Below are 19,091 nucleotides of genomic sequence, written 5' to 3' on the forward strand. Positions count from 1 at the left end.
GAGCGTCATGGATGGAACACGTTGGAAGAGCGAATTTAACGCTACTTTATCCGACATCGCGAGGAGTATCGAGCGCAAAGAAGCAGGATGAAGGCATAACGCATGTGCAGGGTGTCATACGAAGATTAACCGATTGATTAATGCTGCGAAGCTTGCATAGATCAACGTGGTTGAAAGGTACCGCGTAAAAGTGCGCGTTATTTCACCGGATATCGTGACAGATACTGAAAGCTCGGAAACGGGAGAAGAAATGTAAGAAACTCGAGTGTCGATCCAGTGTCAAACGAAGATTAATAGCCTGACACGTGGACAGTGCGACGGGTTAGAAACTCGTCGTACGAAGATGCTACGCGAGTGAAAAATAAAATTATTTTAGCGAATATCGCGAACGGAGACACGAGCCACGAGGCACGGAGACGAGGAAGGTGACGCAACCGGCTAAATTATTCCGCCATTCCGATGGTACGTTCGATAGAGTACGGACAATTAACGCAGTTCGAGTGAGTCACATATTTCAGCCTCGCCGGTAACGTACGGGCTGAATCACCCCACCCATTATGAAACAATCAAACGCGATCTCGATGCACCTGATACTCCAGACAAATTAGGCTCTACATCTTAATATCTTTGACAAAACAGTCGCATGCCAGTCGCCGTTGCCAGTTCCTCGGGCACAAATCTCCGAACGTCGGGCCACGGCTCGGGCTTCGCAACGGAACGCGCGCAACTTCTGGCAAGAATTCACCGAAACGGCTAAACTAGCTCCATCACGGACCGCTCTTATCGATCTCCCACTCCACCCTGTTCGATAACTCGCTTTTCATCGGAACGAAGGAACGCGTCAGACGCGAATTAAACGCGCCGTGAATCACGGGGGGTAGCCTTTAAGCCCTCTGTCAGGTAATCTAGGCGCGAACGCGGCACGCGCGACACCGTCTTATAGGATTTTAATCGGCCACCAGGCGTCGTCTCGGACGCTTCTCCGATCGTCTGGAAACCCAGCAACGAATCGGCCAGCGAACGATGCACGACCGACGTTCCACTCTCGCGACCTAGAAAATCCCTTTAGCTGGAACAAGCGGCGAGACTTTCGTCATCCATTCTGATTTATGCCGGCTGGATTCTCATGATCCCCGTGCCCCGATTGGCCACGGAACGGCCGCGATAGGCCAATGTGTCGGCAGATTAGCGCGCAGATCCTCCAGCGCTGCGATCGCAGCGACGCTCGCGGGAATCTCCGCGACGCGCGTGCGCAGGCGTCCCGGATGTTCCTCGACCGAGTTCGATCATCCGCGCGGACTCGATCGCGATCGAATCCTAAAAACACCGAGGAATCTTCCAATATCCTCTCGCGGTACCCTTGATACCCGTTCCATCTCTGTACCACGCTGTAAACGCCATAAACCTAGCGGTTCTAGCGTTCGTCAGCACTTGGCTCCCCTCGAAAGAGGTGGAGTCAGCGGTTCATTGGAAGGTCGCGGGTATCGCGGATCAAGGATGTGACCGATGCTAAAAGTACGTCGGTGCAACGGTGCATCGCGTGGCATCTTGAATACGAACTGCAGCTCCCGATGAATTAGACAGTGCGTCGCGCGTGTAACTACGAATAGCGCGAGCACGCGTTACGCACGTTTAATTGCCTGGATTCGTACGTGTGGCGTACACTGGAATTCAGCTCGCCTCTGCCCGGGCTTCTTCGTCCCGCGGCTGCGTTCTGGCCGCGTTGTTATCGCGTAACGAGGGCAACGATAATCAAGATGCAGGAAACGGTGTATAGCGAGCTCCTATAGCTGACCCTCTTTCGACTCCGCGCTAACGAAACACCGAACCCCCTAACACACACCGTGTGCCCCATGACCGGATCGCTCCAGGATCCGACTGGTCTCTCGGCGGCGCTCTCTCGATGCACTCTCCGCGCTCTCCCGTCTCCGTTATCACGGCGGTCGGGCTGGAATCCCGTGGCCAATGTTGCGAATGGCCAGAGGGAAAATTAGCAAGGCGATAAGGTGGGCGAATGAATATTAAATTGCGGGCAAAGGCACGCGAAACGCTAACGCAAGAAGGAGCGGGAATGAATTACACCGGTGGTGGACAGGACGCGCGGCATTATGGCTCGCGGAGCGTAAAAATCTTGCGCATCTTAAAACACCGGCGCGTATAATTAAATTAAGCAGATGATAACTCATCCTCTCCGCGGCGTCGCGCTGCGTCCGCTAATCCCTAAGATGATCGCGTGCCTGTTTCTCCGACTTCACCGCGTAACGGTCAACGTTCCATTAATCTTCCCCGGTATTCCTCGATTCGCTAACGAGTCTTACGAGACTCGATCGTGCCTGGACCGTCCGCGGATTTCGTAAGACGACCAACGGTTTCGATCCCTGTCTCGCCACTCTCGGGGGGGCCGCTTTTGACCCGTATACGATCGCGAAGGACGATTCGACTCGCGAGTACCACGCGAGAGCAGAGTAATTCTTTTGTATCCGTTTTATTTTTCCTTTTCTCTTTTCCCTCTTTTCCTAGCTGCTCGGTGAAGGACAATTGCACGTCCGTTACGCGGGAAGAAAAAGAGAAGAAACGCGCGGGGGAAAAAATTTCGTAAGCGGAACTCTGCAGCGGAGTAGCCCAGAGAGTAGAAAGGTGGGTATATAGGGAGCAGGTTCTCACGCGAGGCGAAAGAGACAAACGGAGAGGGGAAGATGGCGGCCGCCAAAGTCGCGAACCGGTTGGTCTGTCTCTCTAGATTCTCCTAAGCTCGCGCTGGTGTTCCAGTACCCGCGAGCCTAACTTCGATCGGATAGTTACGGTACCGGGTTTCACTGGCCGCGCTCTCTCGCCATCCTATAATTTTCCACTTAGACCGCGAACGTTAGCCAAACCGGACGAAAGAAGTTACTCGTTCGCCGATTCTCCCGGGCGACGCGAACCACGCGTATTTTCCACTCGATCCGATCTGCCGAAGCGACCGTTGAAAAATTCCCCCCCTCTCTCTCTCTCTCTCTCTCTCTTTTGAAACGCTGGGTCTCGTCGGTCCGCAACGGAAAGTGGACTTTATCGCGGCATCGCGACGCGGATAGCACGGGGGACAAGCTCGTACGCTATGGCCGTTTAGATTTTACCGGATTCTCGGCCGATTCCGGCGCACCACAGTTGGCCCGAAAGTACGCTTCCAGCAGAGCCGAGTTCTTAATCCCAGAAATACCCGTGTGCACCGATGGTAGCCAAAGCCCGGCGGCGCAAAAGCTTCGAGAGCATTGCAAGAACGAAAGTGCACGCGGTATAAGCACACCGGACAACGAGGGAAGAAGAGCTGGAGTGAGAAGAGACTAGTCCGGAGAAAGAGGAGGAGAGAGAGAGAGAGAGAAGGAGAGAGACAGAGAGATCAGTCTGTAAGCTCTTGGGATACTTACAGCGTTGCAGTAGTGGTCCCATTGTGCCGCAACGACACAAGTCCCCTCTCTGCTTTCCGGCAAAGCTCCCCGCCGTTCCCCTCGCCGGTCTCGACGAGCTGACACACTGCTGCTCACGCGTACACAGACACGGCGAGCAGCGCCATCAGGAAACACCAGCGTGGCCACGTTCCACCGTGGGCCAACCGCGACCACAGAGAGACGGAGGAACGAGAGAGGAGCGAGAGACGGAGAGAAAGAAGCACGATCGCGGACGCGAGAGACGTTCTCGATTCTCGAGGATTTCAGCCGGTGATCCGTGCGCGCGCGCCAAGCCAAAGGATAACGCATTGGCGCTAGACAAACGCCGGAGACCGTCTATGGTGATCGAGGCAGAGCCGAGGCCGAGAGCCTTGTAGAGCGGCCATAATGCACTGCTGCGGCACAGAAAGGAATAGGTCAGCACGAGGCTTCAACCGGTGACCACTCCCCCTTGGTACCCCTCGCTCATCCACCGTGCGATCACGCTCACTTTACACCTACACCCGGCTCTCCCTCCCTATCCCCACTTCTGCCTCTCCTTCACCTGCACCGCGGTCAGGCCCTTTTGTCGTCTATCGCGTAACGCGCGCTCCTTATCAATTTCGCTTCCAGTCGCACGCCTTCCGCCCCAACATCCTCGCTTTTCCGTTTATCCACCTTTCCCCTCACTCTCACCTGCGCATCCATTCCAGTGGACCGGAATTTTGGTGCTCGTATCGAATTAACAGTGTTTTTTCCAACTCGGAGTGTTTGGTCTAGCCTCTGAACCCTCGCGGGTACTACGATTGAGTGTGCATCATGGGATCTGGTAGTGAAATTATGGTTATCTTTGGAACTATCGATTCGGGAAAAGAAGAAACGGGAGAAGAGACGTGACAATAGACGGATAGATTCGTTTGTTGCGTAATGGAAGCAATTGGTACAAGATGTATCAATGTTCCAACGATATGTCAGTCCCCGGTGAGGATGTCTCAGAGTATAACAATTCTCGCGACACTTGTGCTCCGTGTTGTCGAGCAATCGATCATTGCTCGTTAGCATAATCGCGACAGCTTTCCTAGGATTAGGAAAGAAATGTGCGCGTGTTTTTTTGTCACGTGATGAGTCATGCGTGTCGAGAGCTGTACCTCGCTCTGTGCCCAGTATCGCAAAGCGTAACACGTGTATAGATTAAAAGCAAAGTGCGCAAAAGTCCGTCCGTGATACTGGAAATTTACATACAGAGTAAATAGTAAGATTTCGCAAAATTAGTATTCTTCCTACACCCCGTTCGGTCTAACATTCCTACTCTAACTAGACGAAATTAAGTTTGCCATTTTCGAAATTACCTAAAAGTATCCGATTAATTTATCTGGCAAATAGGAATGCGATTACCATCGAGATCGTTGTAGCGTTAAGATGGAGACCTAAACCGATGCCTTACTCGAGCTCTTAATGACTCTGTTCCACGAAACTTTCGATGATCGTCGTGGAACGACGAAGGACGCGTTACCATTCTTGGCCGACCATAGCGAGGCAGGTTCATGAATGGCAATAGCGTTCCCGACGCGCGTAACAATTCGCACGAGCACGCGGGGCCATTGACAAGGGGGGCGGATTCGTATTTAGGAAATTACTAGGCCCCGGGATTAAATCGGATTCCTCGTAGCTCTCTCATTGCCGAGGCAAAGTTTGCCGCGAAGAGGTACCTAGCAACGCAGCATTTAAATAGAAAGGTAGATAAAAACGTCGGCGCAGGTAGGCGCAACGACGTGTCGTATCGCACTTTGCAGTCTCTCAGCTTACGACATACGCGAGCGCATTTCAGAAATGCAAAAAATACGTGCGCTGGGTACAAGCCGCGCACCGACGTTACACGCGATTAAGAAGCGAGTTACATATTCAATTTTCAATTCGAATTCAAGGTTCCGATAACGGATCCGCTTCGCGTCGGGGGAAAAAGGGGGGCACCGGGGGCGGGGGGAAAAAGGAAGGAAAAAAAAAAAGAAACAAAAATTGAGAAATATGGGAGAAAAATAGGGACCCGGAGGAATCTCGGAGGAGCTTGGCAAAGGTGGGGGGACGAAAGAAATAGAGCGGTCAGCCGATTGTTCTTAGAGGCCGCGGATAAGAGCGGTGGCTCGCCTCGGTATCAATGGCGGCCGCGGACGCTTACAAAACGACATTCCTACACGAGCACGAGCAATGCCGCGGGACGTGAACCGATAAAATCTCTTGAATTTACGGTAAATCGTATACTTAACAACGGGAACACCTCATAAGTCGAGGGTACACCGGCGATGCCGTTACGCGTTTTGATTCTACGCGTTTCGCGGACCGCGACTCTCGCGAACGATTTTCTGTTCCCGGGGGACAGTCCCGCGTGTTCTCGCGGACAATAGAGGCTTATGGCAGAGACGGGACAAATAGAGTATCGCGGTAATTTCGTCGGAAAATCCAGATATAGACGGACGCGATTGGACGCTGAGCTTGAGCGTGGTACGGCCCAGTGGAGGCCTGGTGGAAAGCTCGCGACGCGCTCGAAGGGTGTGTTCGATGGTCGTGAACGGATACGCAACGCATTCGACGACGTATGCGCGTGTCTGGAGACATCTCGGGATCGTTGAAAGGAGGCATTGTTAGACTCTACTAGACTCCGGAGCGCGGCCAGGGGGCAAGACGCGGAGGGGCGCGGGACGGCCATGGCGACTCGTCGTGGAAACCGTTTAATTAATTTCGAAGACAATCGGCGCTGCTCAAAAGTCGGACAACTTAACTCCGCCGCGGCAACAGCTGTGTCGTAAGCATATGCGTGCGGCGAAAGAACAACGAGCAGAAGGAAGAACATCAGAACCAGTTTCATCTCTTAAACGCTTAATTAAGGGGGCTCTCCCCCGGTGGAGAGTGAAACGGTGGATACGAATGAATCCGAGTGACGCGACCGAACGAAGAAGATTCTCTCTGCGAGGAGAGCGAGAGATATCGATACGCGTGTACACGCGTGTGCAGCCGTGTGCGTGCGCGCGCGCGCGCGTGTAGGTGTAGCCCCATGGAGGTACCGAACCGCCGCGTCTTCCACCTTCTTCTTCCACTCTGCACATTTCGATTTATCGTTAACGGCTCTATCGCATGCGTGGTCCTCGAACCAGTTTCTCGTTTTATCATGGTCACTCCGCGGTTACTACGTAACCGGGTAGCGGAGTAATTATTGTAAGGGGCTATACGGTGCATACGGAGCGGCCGAGAATTACTCACTCGCAACAGTAACGAGGTCCCGTGCTCGTTCAACGTTAAATCAAATATTTCTAAGCGCTATTATCCGCTCGTGATTGTCTTCTCCGTGCGTTCCTATCGTTGAATTAAAGATAAGATACGGACGTTGCAATGGACGTCTTCATTTTTCGTTGCACGAAAACGTCAATATATTAGCCGAGGTAAACAGAAATCCATTATTTTTGCAGTCAATTTCATGCAAAAATAATGCATTTCTCTTTAGAAATACAAATACTGGAATATTCAAGTGGTAGTCAACATTGTTAACTTACTTGGTCTTTCATTAGTTTAGATGTAGTAAAAAGAAATCCATTATTATTGTATTCAATTTCATGCAAAAATAATGGATTTCTTTTTACTACACCTAATATAATGAAAGACGAAGTAAGTTAACAATGTCGACTACCACCTGAATATTCCAGTACTTGTATTTCTAAAAAGAAATCCATTATTTTTGCACGAAATTGACTGCAAAAATAATGGATTTCTTTTTGCTGCATCTAATATAATGAAAGACCAAGTAAGTTAACAATGTCGACTACCACCTGAATATTCCAGTATTTGTATTTATGAAAAGAAATCCGCATCGTTTCAAATGAAGTTGAATGCAAAAATAATGGATTTCTTTTTACTACACCTAATATAATGAAAAACGAAGTAAATTAATAATGTTGGTCACCACCTGAATATTCCAATATTTGTATTTATAAAAAGAAATCCATTATTTTTGCATGAAATTGAATACAAAAATAATAGATTTCTTTTTACTTCACCTAATATCTATATATTATTCTCTCTCTCTCTATATATATATATATATATTAGAATTCGATGTTTGAACTATACCAAATACGCGAGAAGTGGTACGAAGTGATGAACATGATGCAAAAATATGATGGATAACGTAGGAACGCGATTTATTAACCCTTTGCGCTCGACGATTTTTTGGCTAAAGAGGTATACGTGTTGAAAAATTTTCTGCCATAAGGATGATAATATTTTCCCAGCAATAAGTAAGATACTATTAATTATAATAATTAACAGGTAAAATTATTTAATTTCGATACCTCGCACACTGTTCCATTACCTTAAATTTGACATATTAATTAATATCGATCTTCCAAATTTTATGAAATGGTGACTGAATGTCACCTCTCGAGTGCAAAGGGTTAATAAAAATAAAATATACGAGATAAAATATATAAACGAATCTTCATTTACAGACAAAATTGGAGACACGAAGAATCCTAACCTTTTCCTTAAGGGTAAGTATTCCTTACTTTTTGGAATATATAAATTTGGAATATATAGTAATAAAATCTTTTACACTGAAGAATATATTATCTTGGGTACGCTAGTAAATACACGAGCACTCTGGAAGTGCAGTTGCTTGAATTTATTAAAAAGTAAAATGTGTTGAGTATTATTAAGTAAAATGAGTTTATTATTGAGTTTATTATTAAGTAAAATATTTTATATTTAATACAAAATTATTCAAAATTTAAAGCAGGAATTTTACTATCAATAATGAATTTTATTCCTCAGTATACCTCAACGCATTTCCCTTTATGGAGTACTATTATATCCATATGTGCATAATTCTCAATGCTTCAAAATGAAAGACGACTTTTAACATAGTTTCATTCTAAACTATAATCTATGCATTTCTAGAGTTCATTGCATTTTCTTTAACACTAGAACTACCAACCCAATCAAAATGACTGGTTTCAGAATTTTCCTTTTTGCAGTCACCGAACACATACACCTGCTTTAAGAATAAAATTGGTATCAACTCGTATTAAGCAAGAGCTGTAATCGATATATTCACTCGTATTCATCGTATCGCTGAAATTACTATAATCTGTGCACGTTATAGTTAGGTATCCATTAAAGATCGGTAGTTCTAGTGTTAATCCGAATTAAGACTAACAGAAAAATAATTGCATGAAACATTTCACAAATTTCTTCGCCTTTTTCCAAAACTTCTAACAACATCACCGATATCACAGTTGGATGCATACGACAGCAACTCGTTTATTAACCCTTTGCACTCGACGATTTTTTGGCTATAAAAGGGTAGGAATTCCAAGATTTTCTAGTAGAGAGCTGACGATATTTTTATGAGCAATAAATAAGAAATCTGTAATAATTAACACGTAGAATTATTTGATTTTGATACCTCTCACACCGTTATATTATCTTAAATTTGACATATTAATTAATATCGATATTCGAAATTTTATAAAATGGTGACTGAGGGTCATCTCTCGAGTGCAAAGTGTTAATTTGCGCAAAATTTAATTCGCCAAAAATTCAATATCCACATCGCGGATTTTTGAAGTGACCGACATTTTTTTTTTTTTTTCGAATCGAAACTTGTCCACGTTTGACAGTTCAAGATGTCGCCGATATTTTTCATGGGCGAAGAAATTTACGACGCACCCTATATACTCGGAATATAATGTACGGAATGGGAATACCATAATTAGAACCGGGTTAAGCGAATGCTAACCGCTATCCTCCTTATCGGAGGCTCTCTCATCGGATAAGCTGTTCCAGGGGATTCCCATAAACAGTAACACCTGCCAAGCACATAGGAAACGTTCCGGTGTGCGAGCCGTACATGCAACCGCGAGCTCGAAGGCGTAAACATTGCTTTATTTCTTATACGTTCATTCCGTCACTTCTTCGTGACGTTCCTCTTATTTTTTTCCCCCTTTTCCCCGCTTTTTCCCCCCTCTATCCGGCTGGTATAATTTATCCGTAGCTAACGAAGAAAAATGTTGCCCGGGCCCGGAGTCGGCCCGGTGAGCGAGCCCGTAACGCAAGATCTTGCAGTTTAACGATCATTATCGGCTTTTATGACTCAATGAACGTCGAATACGAAGTGGCCGCTCGAAACCGGCCATTAATCGTTTGTTACTGCAACGTCCAGCGAAAAAGAAAGGGACGAGGGGCCCCGGTATCCCGTTTTCTTTCGCTCCGAAATCGGCCAAGAGCCCGCGACGATTCTCCCAAGTCCTCGATCGTAATACCATCCGGTAAATATCGCGTGAAATTTCCCGGAGCCTCGCCAGATTCCCCGCCAGCAATTCCATTCTACTACTCCGCGATTCATGGCTCGTTCGCCGGAAGCACACCTCCACGCGCGCTAATAATTAACAAGATCGTCCAATCAAATGGCGGACGCCTTTGAAAACGAAGAGAAAAAATGAAAATAAAATAAAATGAAATAAAACGAAACGAAACGAAGGAAGAGCTGGTAGGAAGCGTCGAGGGGTTCGTATCGAACACGAGTCTCGTCGATCTTCTCAGCCTTTAGGTGACTACATATAGTTGTAGCTGGGAGGACTGACGATATTGTGATTTCGCTATTGCGAAAAATAATTTACATATTTATTTAATTATTTAACGCGATATTCTTGTAGCAAGGCTCTAACAGTATGGACAACCCCTACGAAGAACGAGTTTAATTTTGAAAATCATTAAAAATCGTGAAAATAAATTCCATGGAATTTATATTATTTCCGATGTGATTTCGATATTGCGAAAAATGATTTACATATTTCTTTAATTATTTAACGCGATATTCTTGTAGCAAGGCTCTAAAAGTATGGACAACCCCTACGAAGAACGAGTTTAATTTTGAAAATCATTAAAAATCATGGAAATAAATTCCTTGGAATTTATATTATTTCCGATGTGATTTCGAGATTGCGAAAAAGATTTACATATTTCTGTAATTATTACACGCGATATTCTTATAGCAATGCTCTACAAGTACAGATAACCCCCCACAAAGAACGAGTAAATTTTTACAATCGTTAAAAATCATGGGAATAAATTCCTTCGAATTTATATTATTTCCAATGTGATTTCGGTATTGCGAAAAATGATCTACACATTTCTCTAATTATTACACGCGATATCCTTATAGCAATGCTCTAGAAATACAGATAACCCCCCACAAAGAACGAGTAAATTTTTACAATCGTTAAGAATCATGGAAATAAATTCCTTCGAATTTATATTATTTCCAATGTGATTTCGGTATTGCGAAAAATGATCTACACATTTCTCTAATTATTACACGCGATATCCTCATAGCAATGCTCTACAAGTACAGATAACCCCCCACAAAGAACGAGTAAATTTTTACAATCGTTAAAAATCATGGGAATAAATTCCTTCGAATTTATATTATTTCCAATATGATTTCGCTATTGCGAAAAATGATCTACACATTTCTCTAATTATTACACGCGATATCCTTATAGCAATGCTCTACAAGTACAGATAACCCCCCACAAAGAACGAGTAAATTTTTACAATCGTTAAAAATCATGGAAATAAATTCCTTCGAATTTATATTATTTCCAATATGATTTCGCTATTGCGAAAAATGATACTTTAATTATTACATTAAACGTTTCTCTAATTATTACACGCGATATCCTTATAGCAATGCTCTACAAGTACAGATAACCCCCCACAAAGAACGAGTAAATTTTTAGAATCGTTAAGAATCATGGAAATAAATTCCTTCGAATTTATATTATTTCCAAGTTTCGGTTCAAGAAACAAACGAATTGCGTTCTAACATGACGATTCCATAAAAACAAATTGATAATGGTTACAGATATTTTTTTCTCTTTCATAAAATTAACGAAATCGATAAAGATCGTTGCGGATAAAAATCCTCGAACCGTGATACGAGCGAATTCCATCGTTTCCGTAAAGAAAGAAATCGCAAATAATTTGTTGCTTGCTCTCTCGGCGAATAAAACGAGAGGATTTTTCCATAAGGATCCCCTGGATTGCAGCATTGGTTGGAATGGTCGTTGGTCGTTTGAAAAAGTGGAGTGTACGCGCGAACCGTTAGAAATGGCGGAGGAGATGCTTATCGCGGGTCGTTTCGCGGACGTCGCGAGCCGAACGAACTCGCGAATAATTATTCGAGTGAATCGAGGCACACAGGTGTTTCAGGCCTCTCATGTTAATCAGACGTCGCCGGTACGGCGTGGTGCGGCGTGTTACGAGCCTGTATGCAAACCGCATTTCCACCGTAACGCTCGCTCTCGAGCAACGCCGAGCGGATTCTCGAGGTTCGCTCGCCTTTGCGAAAAATGCGCGGACGTGCTCGCCACGCGCTTCTTTTTTCCATCGCAGGCCCTGCGTGCGTGGACGCTATCAATGGAACAATTATAATTAGAGGCAGCGTTCCGTTGCGCAATTCTCCGACTCTTAAAACGGCCGACGATCGGGGAAACCCGTTCCACCGAGCGTTCCCTCTAATCGGGGGCGATCTGCGCGCGACTGCACCTTCTACGCCCGCTAACGAACCGCTAATTATTAATGTCCAACAAATTGTTTCGTCTACATCTCGGCAATTTATCGCGGATTCGCCGGAGATTTAATTGCCCGCCCGTTTAATCGCTCGCGATCGCATCAACGATCGCAGGGGCTTCGTTGCTTTCGTTGATATTTCGGAATTTCAAGCGTTCACTCTCCACCATCGTTTCCCCGCCGTCCTTTTTCCGATTCACCGAGAACGTTCGTTAATTCCCTCAACGGTGCGGCACGCTGCTAATCGGTCACACTCTGTTTGCCGCCATATCGATTCGCGCGGATGCAACGATATTCCAGTTTGGCAGAGCACAGGTATACGTGGCATTGCGCAAGACGTTATCGCGATCGGCAGAATTTTCACGGCATTCCGTGGCAATTTTCCCTTTGCTCTTTTACCAGCACCCGCGTGCTCGTATCCACGCTCCACCACCGTTGCAGAAACTCCACGACGAGGAGGAGGACGACACACCGGTGGTACGGGGTATTTTTCGAAGCCGGTAAAAAGACTGGGTCGTGGCGCGCTGAAAGAGGGGTCCGCGGCGAGGACGCGGAGCGTAAAGCAAGTCATACGGTGAGGCCGGCTATTAAGAATCTTCGTGTAGCTAAGAATCGTCGGCGACACCTCGAGTATATTCCGCGGTGTACGATGTAATCTCTGTGTGCCATCGCGACAACCCAGCTTAAACTAGGCACCGTGTAGTCCCGATGTCCGGTGCCTCGTACGATGTTCTCCTCTCTCGTTCTCCTTCCCTCGGGGTTTTCGCTCGGTTAAAGGGAGTGACATCATCAGCCACCTATGTCCACCTCGCACCCATCCGGCAGTCCGGGCACGTACACTTTCGGATAAAAGGAGCATTAAAACAAAAATATTGTCCGTCTGGAGTTGAACTTATAAATCAACGACGCCCAACAACGGAACCGCCGGTTCTTCGTTGTTGCCCGTCCATTATCGTTCCGCTGTTCTTCTGGCCGTCTCCTCCCCGGACGGCCGACGGACTTTTCATATCCAGCCTCCCCATTTAACGTTGAATTTATAAATAATGGCTAACGAACGATCCGAGCGATCGTTGTCATAATTCAACTTACAAATGAGCGTGGTTTCTTCGTGTCTTATCCGTTCCGAGTCGAATTCATTAATCGATCACAGCCTCGCGATACCCCGAGAGCTCTGTCCTCCGTCCTCTCGTTTTCGCTCACCCCGTCTCGCGGCTCGTCTTTCGCTCGCCTGCCTCCCCGCGCCGCTTGTTCTTTCCCGTCTTCTCTCCTTTTGCTCCTTATGTCCCCCGTCGTATTCTTTCCGACCGCCACGACTTCGTAAATCATCGACGCGAGACGTACTTAATCGTTTTAGCGTAAATGTCGTCCGTTTCGATGGGCCGCCGCCGTGATTTATGATTTACGGCGAGCTGTGCACCGCCGCCACGCTACTCCGTGTGTATTCCTGCCTTTTCCAGCTAATCTTCCGCCACGGTACACCCCGCCGCTCGAATTATCAGTCTCCTTCGAGACCGATAGAACCACGCGAGACGTTCCTCCAATACCTCTCTATCGCGCCGGGGTTCGCTGCTCTCGGCCAGCCACCGGCATCCGACCGGGATCGGCGACGAGTGCTCGTGTCAGCCCCGGCCAAAGATTCCCGGAGAGGCAACGAATATCATAGCCATCCGTGGAGAGTACGGAATTCGTACTCCACGACAGTCAAAATCGTGACCGTGGAGGAACGCGAGTGCCCTGGGAACGAGCCGGCATCGAGGCGAACAGCACGCTTCTGGAAACGACGGAGCAGTGACCTTCGGCCGCAAAAAGGTCGAAGACGTTGTACCGTTAACGGCAGGCCTTCCTCGCAACTGTGTCTAGTTTTAAGAATTTTGACTTCTTTTCTTTATTTCCGTCTTTTTTTTTCCATCTCTTTCTTCCCGTTCGCTTCAACGACCGCACGAATTTACGACCAGGACCGTGGTTAAGGTCGTCCTCGAGCATCGGCTTTCCCAGGTACCCCAGGGCCCAGGCGTGTACAGGTGACGCGATCGCGACTGACCTTGCTCTAAAAACATTTTCGCACCCTCCGCGAGGACTATGCTCGCCGTGGCGGTCACCCTCGTGTCCTCTGGCATCGGCCGAGCGCGCGCGGCAGTTGGACTTCTACCGGGGGCTTCTTCGCCGCAAAGGGGACCCATTGTACTTTCAAACGAACCCATTTAAATATCCTTTTTTCGCTATGGTTAAGGTCACTCGCGCAGCCGAGCCGGGCGCGAGCTTTTAAGCTGATCCGCGAGGAATGCGCCGACGCGGCCGCAAGGTGGAGCGGAACACCGGGCGGGAATGTTTCGCCGTAAAAAATCGACCTGCGAACCGTGGCCCGACGATTCGCCATCGCCCATCGCGGCCACCGCGTTTTTTTACCAACTGTGCACCCCGACGAACGGGCTCGCGTCCGGATTTATGGCCTTCTAATTCGGGATTTATACGCGGTGAATGTTGCATGACCGGCGAAATTGCGGCCACGAGATCGGCGGTGCACCGGTCGTTTCAATTATGACGGGTCCGCGCGTGCGCGATCGGGGGGAGGACGGAATTGGCGCGAACCGAACCGGGGGTCGAACGCGAAAATCCAAAGACGCGATCGGATGAAAGCGGCACGAACGGAAGGAATAATTTTCGCGTAATTGCAGCGATTCGACGAGAGTCTCGCGAGCGGGAACGGAAGAGGTGGTGTCCAATATATCAGCGATTTCGAGCGTGGGGCGACCGAGGAGCCGATCGAACGAATTAATTTGCGCGGAGGATCGGCAACAATTTGCTGGTAACCGGGGGAAAAATATCACGGGATAGGGATACCGGTTCGGCCGAGGAGTTGAAAACTGCTTCGAAAATTAATAGTCGGCCATTAATTCAAAATACCTACTCCACGTGTGATACATTCGCTGTTTAACTACCCGATCATTAATTTACTTACTTTATGTAACGCGCTGGCGAGCCCGACGGGCATAACTCTCGCGCGAAATTATATCAACCGGTAAAGAGACTGGAAACAGCTTGTCACCCAACTATTCCGCGTTGCACACGCTCATCATCGCCTCGGACAAAATATTCAAAAGTGCGTTCAGCGGCCGCGATAAATCCGCGATATCGTTGCTGGCCCACCGTGGAATGCGGTTTTCGCCTTCTACGCGCTAATTTCGTGGCTCTCGCGAGTTAACCTACGCAGGGTCTCTGCGTCTCGAGCGACACCGTGCGGCGGAACGATCCGACGGCAGCCATAATGTCGAGCACGTCGCTTCGCGCTCGGCAGCGCTCGAAATGCCTCGTAAAATCGTCTCAAACCGCGTTCGATCGACGATTTCCTACGAAAAATCGACTCTCGTGCATAGCCGAATAAATAATCTACCATTTTCTCTTGGAAATTTTTGACACTTGCATGATTTTCCGGTGAAATCTTTCGGTGCAAGATCGCACCTACCATTTCCTGTCAGAGGAAGAGCAGATTTTCACATTAACGTGGTAAATCGCCCAGCCACGGTGTGCTCGAATTTTTATCGAGAAATTTGGGTAGATTAAATTCAAGGGACAGGTTTTTTCGAGAAGAATCATTGCCCGCGCGTGATTAAGCAAACAATTTGCGATTACATCTTGGAGATTTCAACGACGTTCTATGAGAGACTGCACCTATCCAATTTCTATCAAGAAAGAATCGATTTTCCAATTAAAATGGTCGAGTTGTTCCTCGAAATTGCTGTACAAGTAGATCACCGGAAAACTTTTCAACGAGAATCATTCGTAGCCTGTAATTGGATAAATAATTTATGATTCGGTTTAAGAAATTTTAGAGATTTCAACGACCTTGAAGAGGAATTTTCAAGCGGAGGATCGTACCTGTTCCTCTCCCCTCGAAACAAAGTGAATTTCTTAATTTCTCTATATTAATCATCTAAAATTCTCTTTCCGAAACAACTTGCCAACTATGAGAATCACTCGTTCCTAATTAGACGAACAATTTGCGATTTGGCTGAGGAATTTCAGAATCATAAACGATCCTCGAAAGGAATCTTCGAGTGCATTACACGCGTGCATGATTATCGAATTGTGCACACGAATGCTCGTTTCGAAATTGTTCCAAAGAACGTTCGATACACAATTTCACCGATCTGGTATCGTACCTCGTTCATAATTGAACAAATAATTTCTGAAATCTTGAAAAAAGACTGAAATCTTTGGCGATGGGAGACGGTACCTGTTCCACTGCCGTCAGGGAAGAGTCGATTCTTGAGTTAACGCGGTTAATTGCCGAGGATTTATCGGAAAGGGGAGCCGAGATGCGGGAAATTCGAATTGCGACTCGCGGGCAACCGGATCATTACTTGGGCCGATAATTAAGAGCACGTGCAAGTAGCGCCATTTGGTGTGCACGGCGTGATATAGCGTATCCGCGTTTGAATTATTGAATTCAATAGAAATACGCGAGTTCTCCGCGCTCAACTGGAAGATTGGACGAATTTATGCGAGCAATGCGCCCGGCTGCCCCCCTCCCCCGCCCCATTTAAAAATACTATCTAGGCGGCCGTTTATCAGGCTTAACTGTGTCTTGAAACCGTTACTTTTTATTGAATAACGTATAACACCTGCGAAAACACTTAATTCACGTTCAGCGATATATAACGCGGCCGGTCGTGGTATTAAATTCGCGGAAATTTAGGAAGATAGGTACCCCGGCCGGAAGCAAAAAGACGCCCAGGCCGCATAGCCAGGATGATTGCAGGGAAAAAGACCGAAACGCGAACGGGCTCGCTGCGAATCAGCCTGGAGGACATTTTACGACGAACAATATACGAATTTAAGGCGTTCAGGGGTGGATAAAACGATCAAGAACCCGTTCGCTTCGGGATCTTTCAGAGCGAACCTTAGTACCGAACCAATAATCCCGTGTAGCACGAGAGGAGGAAAAATTTGTGCCAATTCTTAACCAAACCTCGAACTCTGCCTTCCGTCGACGACGGCCGCGCCGCAGCGAGCGCCGCGGCCATGTTTGGACCAATTTTTCCGTAACTCAGTCGCGCTATCTCTCGACCAAGTTGATCCTCGCGGTCGCGAGGCTCGGTTGGGCTCGCTAAATCCCGAGCACCGATTGCTATCTCGCTGCTGCGGGGTACTCGGTCGGCTTCGAGGGTTTTCCGAGGTTGGAAAAGAAAAGGGAGGCAAAGACGCAGTCGTGCGTGTGTGGCTGTGCGGAGCGAGAGCCGAAAGCGGGAATCGCGAACGCGGAATGGAAGTTGAGGCGTGAGACGAGGGTTGAAAGGGGCGAGGAGAGGGTTGTCGAGAAAGGGAGGAAACCGGGTAGGTAAGGTGTTGCAGAAGAGACGGAAGAGGGTTGGAGAAGGACGGTAGACGGGGAGGCGAGGGGGCGAGAGGCATCGGGTGACGTCGCGACGCCCCGGGCTCTGCGAGCAAGTTCTCGAAAGTGTCGGCTAAACTGATATGAGAAATGGTCGCTTCGTGCTGCCCGTAGGGGATGAAGGAGCCCGGCTCCACCTATACGTTACACAGTTAGGAAACGTTCAGCCACCTCGTGTGTTTCCAACCCCCGTTTGCCCGATACGATATTCGCGGCAATACAGGCCGACCGACCGTGTTACCATCTTACGCCTCCGCGAACCCGTGGATTTATTGCCAGATTTAGCATACGATACCGTTCGAGATCCCCGAAACGGAAAGAACGGCCGACAACGGGCATCGTTGTATCGTTTAATTACGCGACTTATCGGGCACGGAGGAAACGCTCGGATGGAAACGACGCGTCTCCTAAGAGGATCACGGAATCGTTCCATAGGGACGCGCGCTCCCCGTCCGTCGCAGGGGACGAAAAAGTATCGCGTTGTCACTTTGACAAACTAATTACGCCCGGGGGTTGGCGGCGTCGCAATCATCTCGCGCGGCTGCAACCGGCCGGCCTGTGTTTTAACAGGGGCGGCGAATTAATTCGGAACTGTAGTTTAATCCAGTTTCGAGCGCTGTTCGAGTCGCGTTGTTTGTATGTGGCGAAATGCCACGCCATAATTTTCCGGCCAACAATCGCGAACTGGCGCGCTTCGAAAACGCGGAAGAATCGCGAACGGGGGGCGACGGGAGGTGAAAGGAGAATTTTGAAAGACGAAAAATTCGCGAACTACACGAGGGTGGCACGAGTATGGCAGGAAAGCGAGTGGATAGTTTTTGAACGCCACGGCGGTGGGAATGACGGCACGGTGGAAGCATAACCGAGAATCGAGGATCCCTGGTTTCACCCCCTAGGAGACGTTGCACGGTATCAGAGAAGGCGTTTCGAGGTGTTCGAGCGGGAAGAAGAGGACGAAGAAGAAAGTCTAAAGAGGGGTGCTGGAGGGGGCAAAGGAACGCTTATCACCGGCTGCAGCCGCACCGACCGTCGGATCCTTATTTATGGTCCCCGTCAGGCGTCGGTGCGGTACACACCACCTATTTTACCCTCGGGCCTCGCGATACCGAACTCGCTTTATTTTCGGCCAGGTTTTCCCCCCGTTTTCCAGCGGGAAAATCGAAGTGAAACGGGATCGATGGAAGGCGCGGGTACGGGGCGTTAAACGATAGAAATTGTGGTCACATCGTTATCTATTCTTCTCCGCTCGCGAGTCGGAGAGCTCGTGTAGCGTTCGAGGAATAAGATAGCGTATCCAACGACGTTGAAAATATATTACGAGGCGTACTTTTAGAGCGGTAATCTCGGGGGTCGAGATTAAACGTGTCGAGCCGTTAACCCGGCCAAGAGCAGCGGCAATTATTAGGTTCGGTTAGACGATTATTTACCATTTGGCAAGAGTCCGCCGTTGGTGAATTTCACGATGGACGGAGAGGAGCGGCGCGTGGTTTTATCGCGGCGCGTTATTATGCCAGCGCGCGACGCGTTACGAGCGTATCACGTCCACTCGGTTATAGTTCTTCATTAACGCCGGCCGTAAAACACCCGTTTGACAGAACGAGATACAAGGAAAATTGATGCACGCTCCCCCGTCCGAGATTAATTCCGTAATTGATATCTATACACGCGGTACG

General features: G+C 48.1%; 1 protein-coding gene across 1 annotated transcript in view; it reads right to left on the reverse strand.

The window, feature by feature from the left end:
- Positions 1 to 19,091, reverse strand: part of LOC108546171 (homeotic protein antennapedia) — a 179,336-nt gene that overhangs the window by 159,211 nt on the left and 1,034 nt on the right. The window lies entirely within an intron of this gene.

Source organism: Eufriesea mexicana, unplaced genomic scaffold (assembly GCF_001483705.2).
Source record: "Eufriesea mexicana isolate 0111107269 unplaced genomic scaffold, ASM148370v2 scaffold611, whole genome shotgun sequence".
NCBI lineage: Eukaryota > Metazoa > Arthropoda > Insecta > Hymenoptera > Apidae > Eufriesea > Eufriesea mexicana.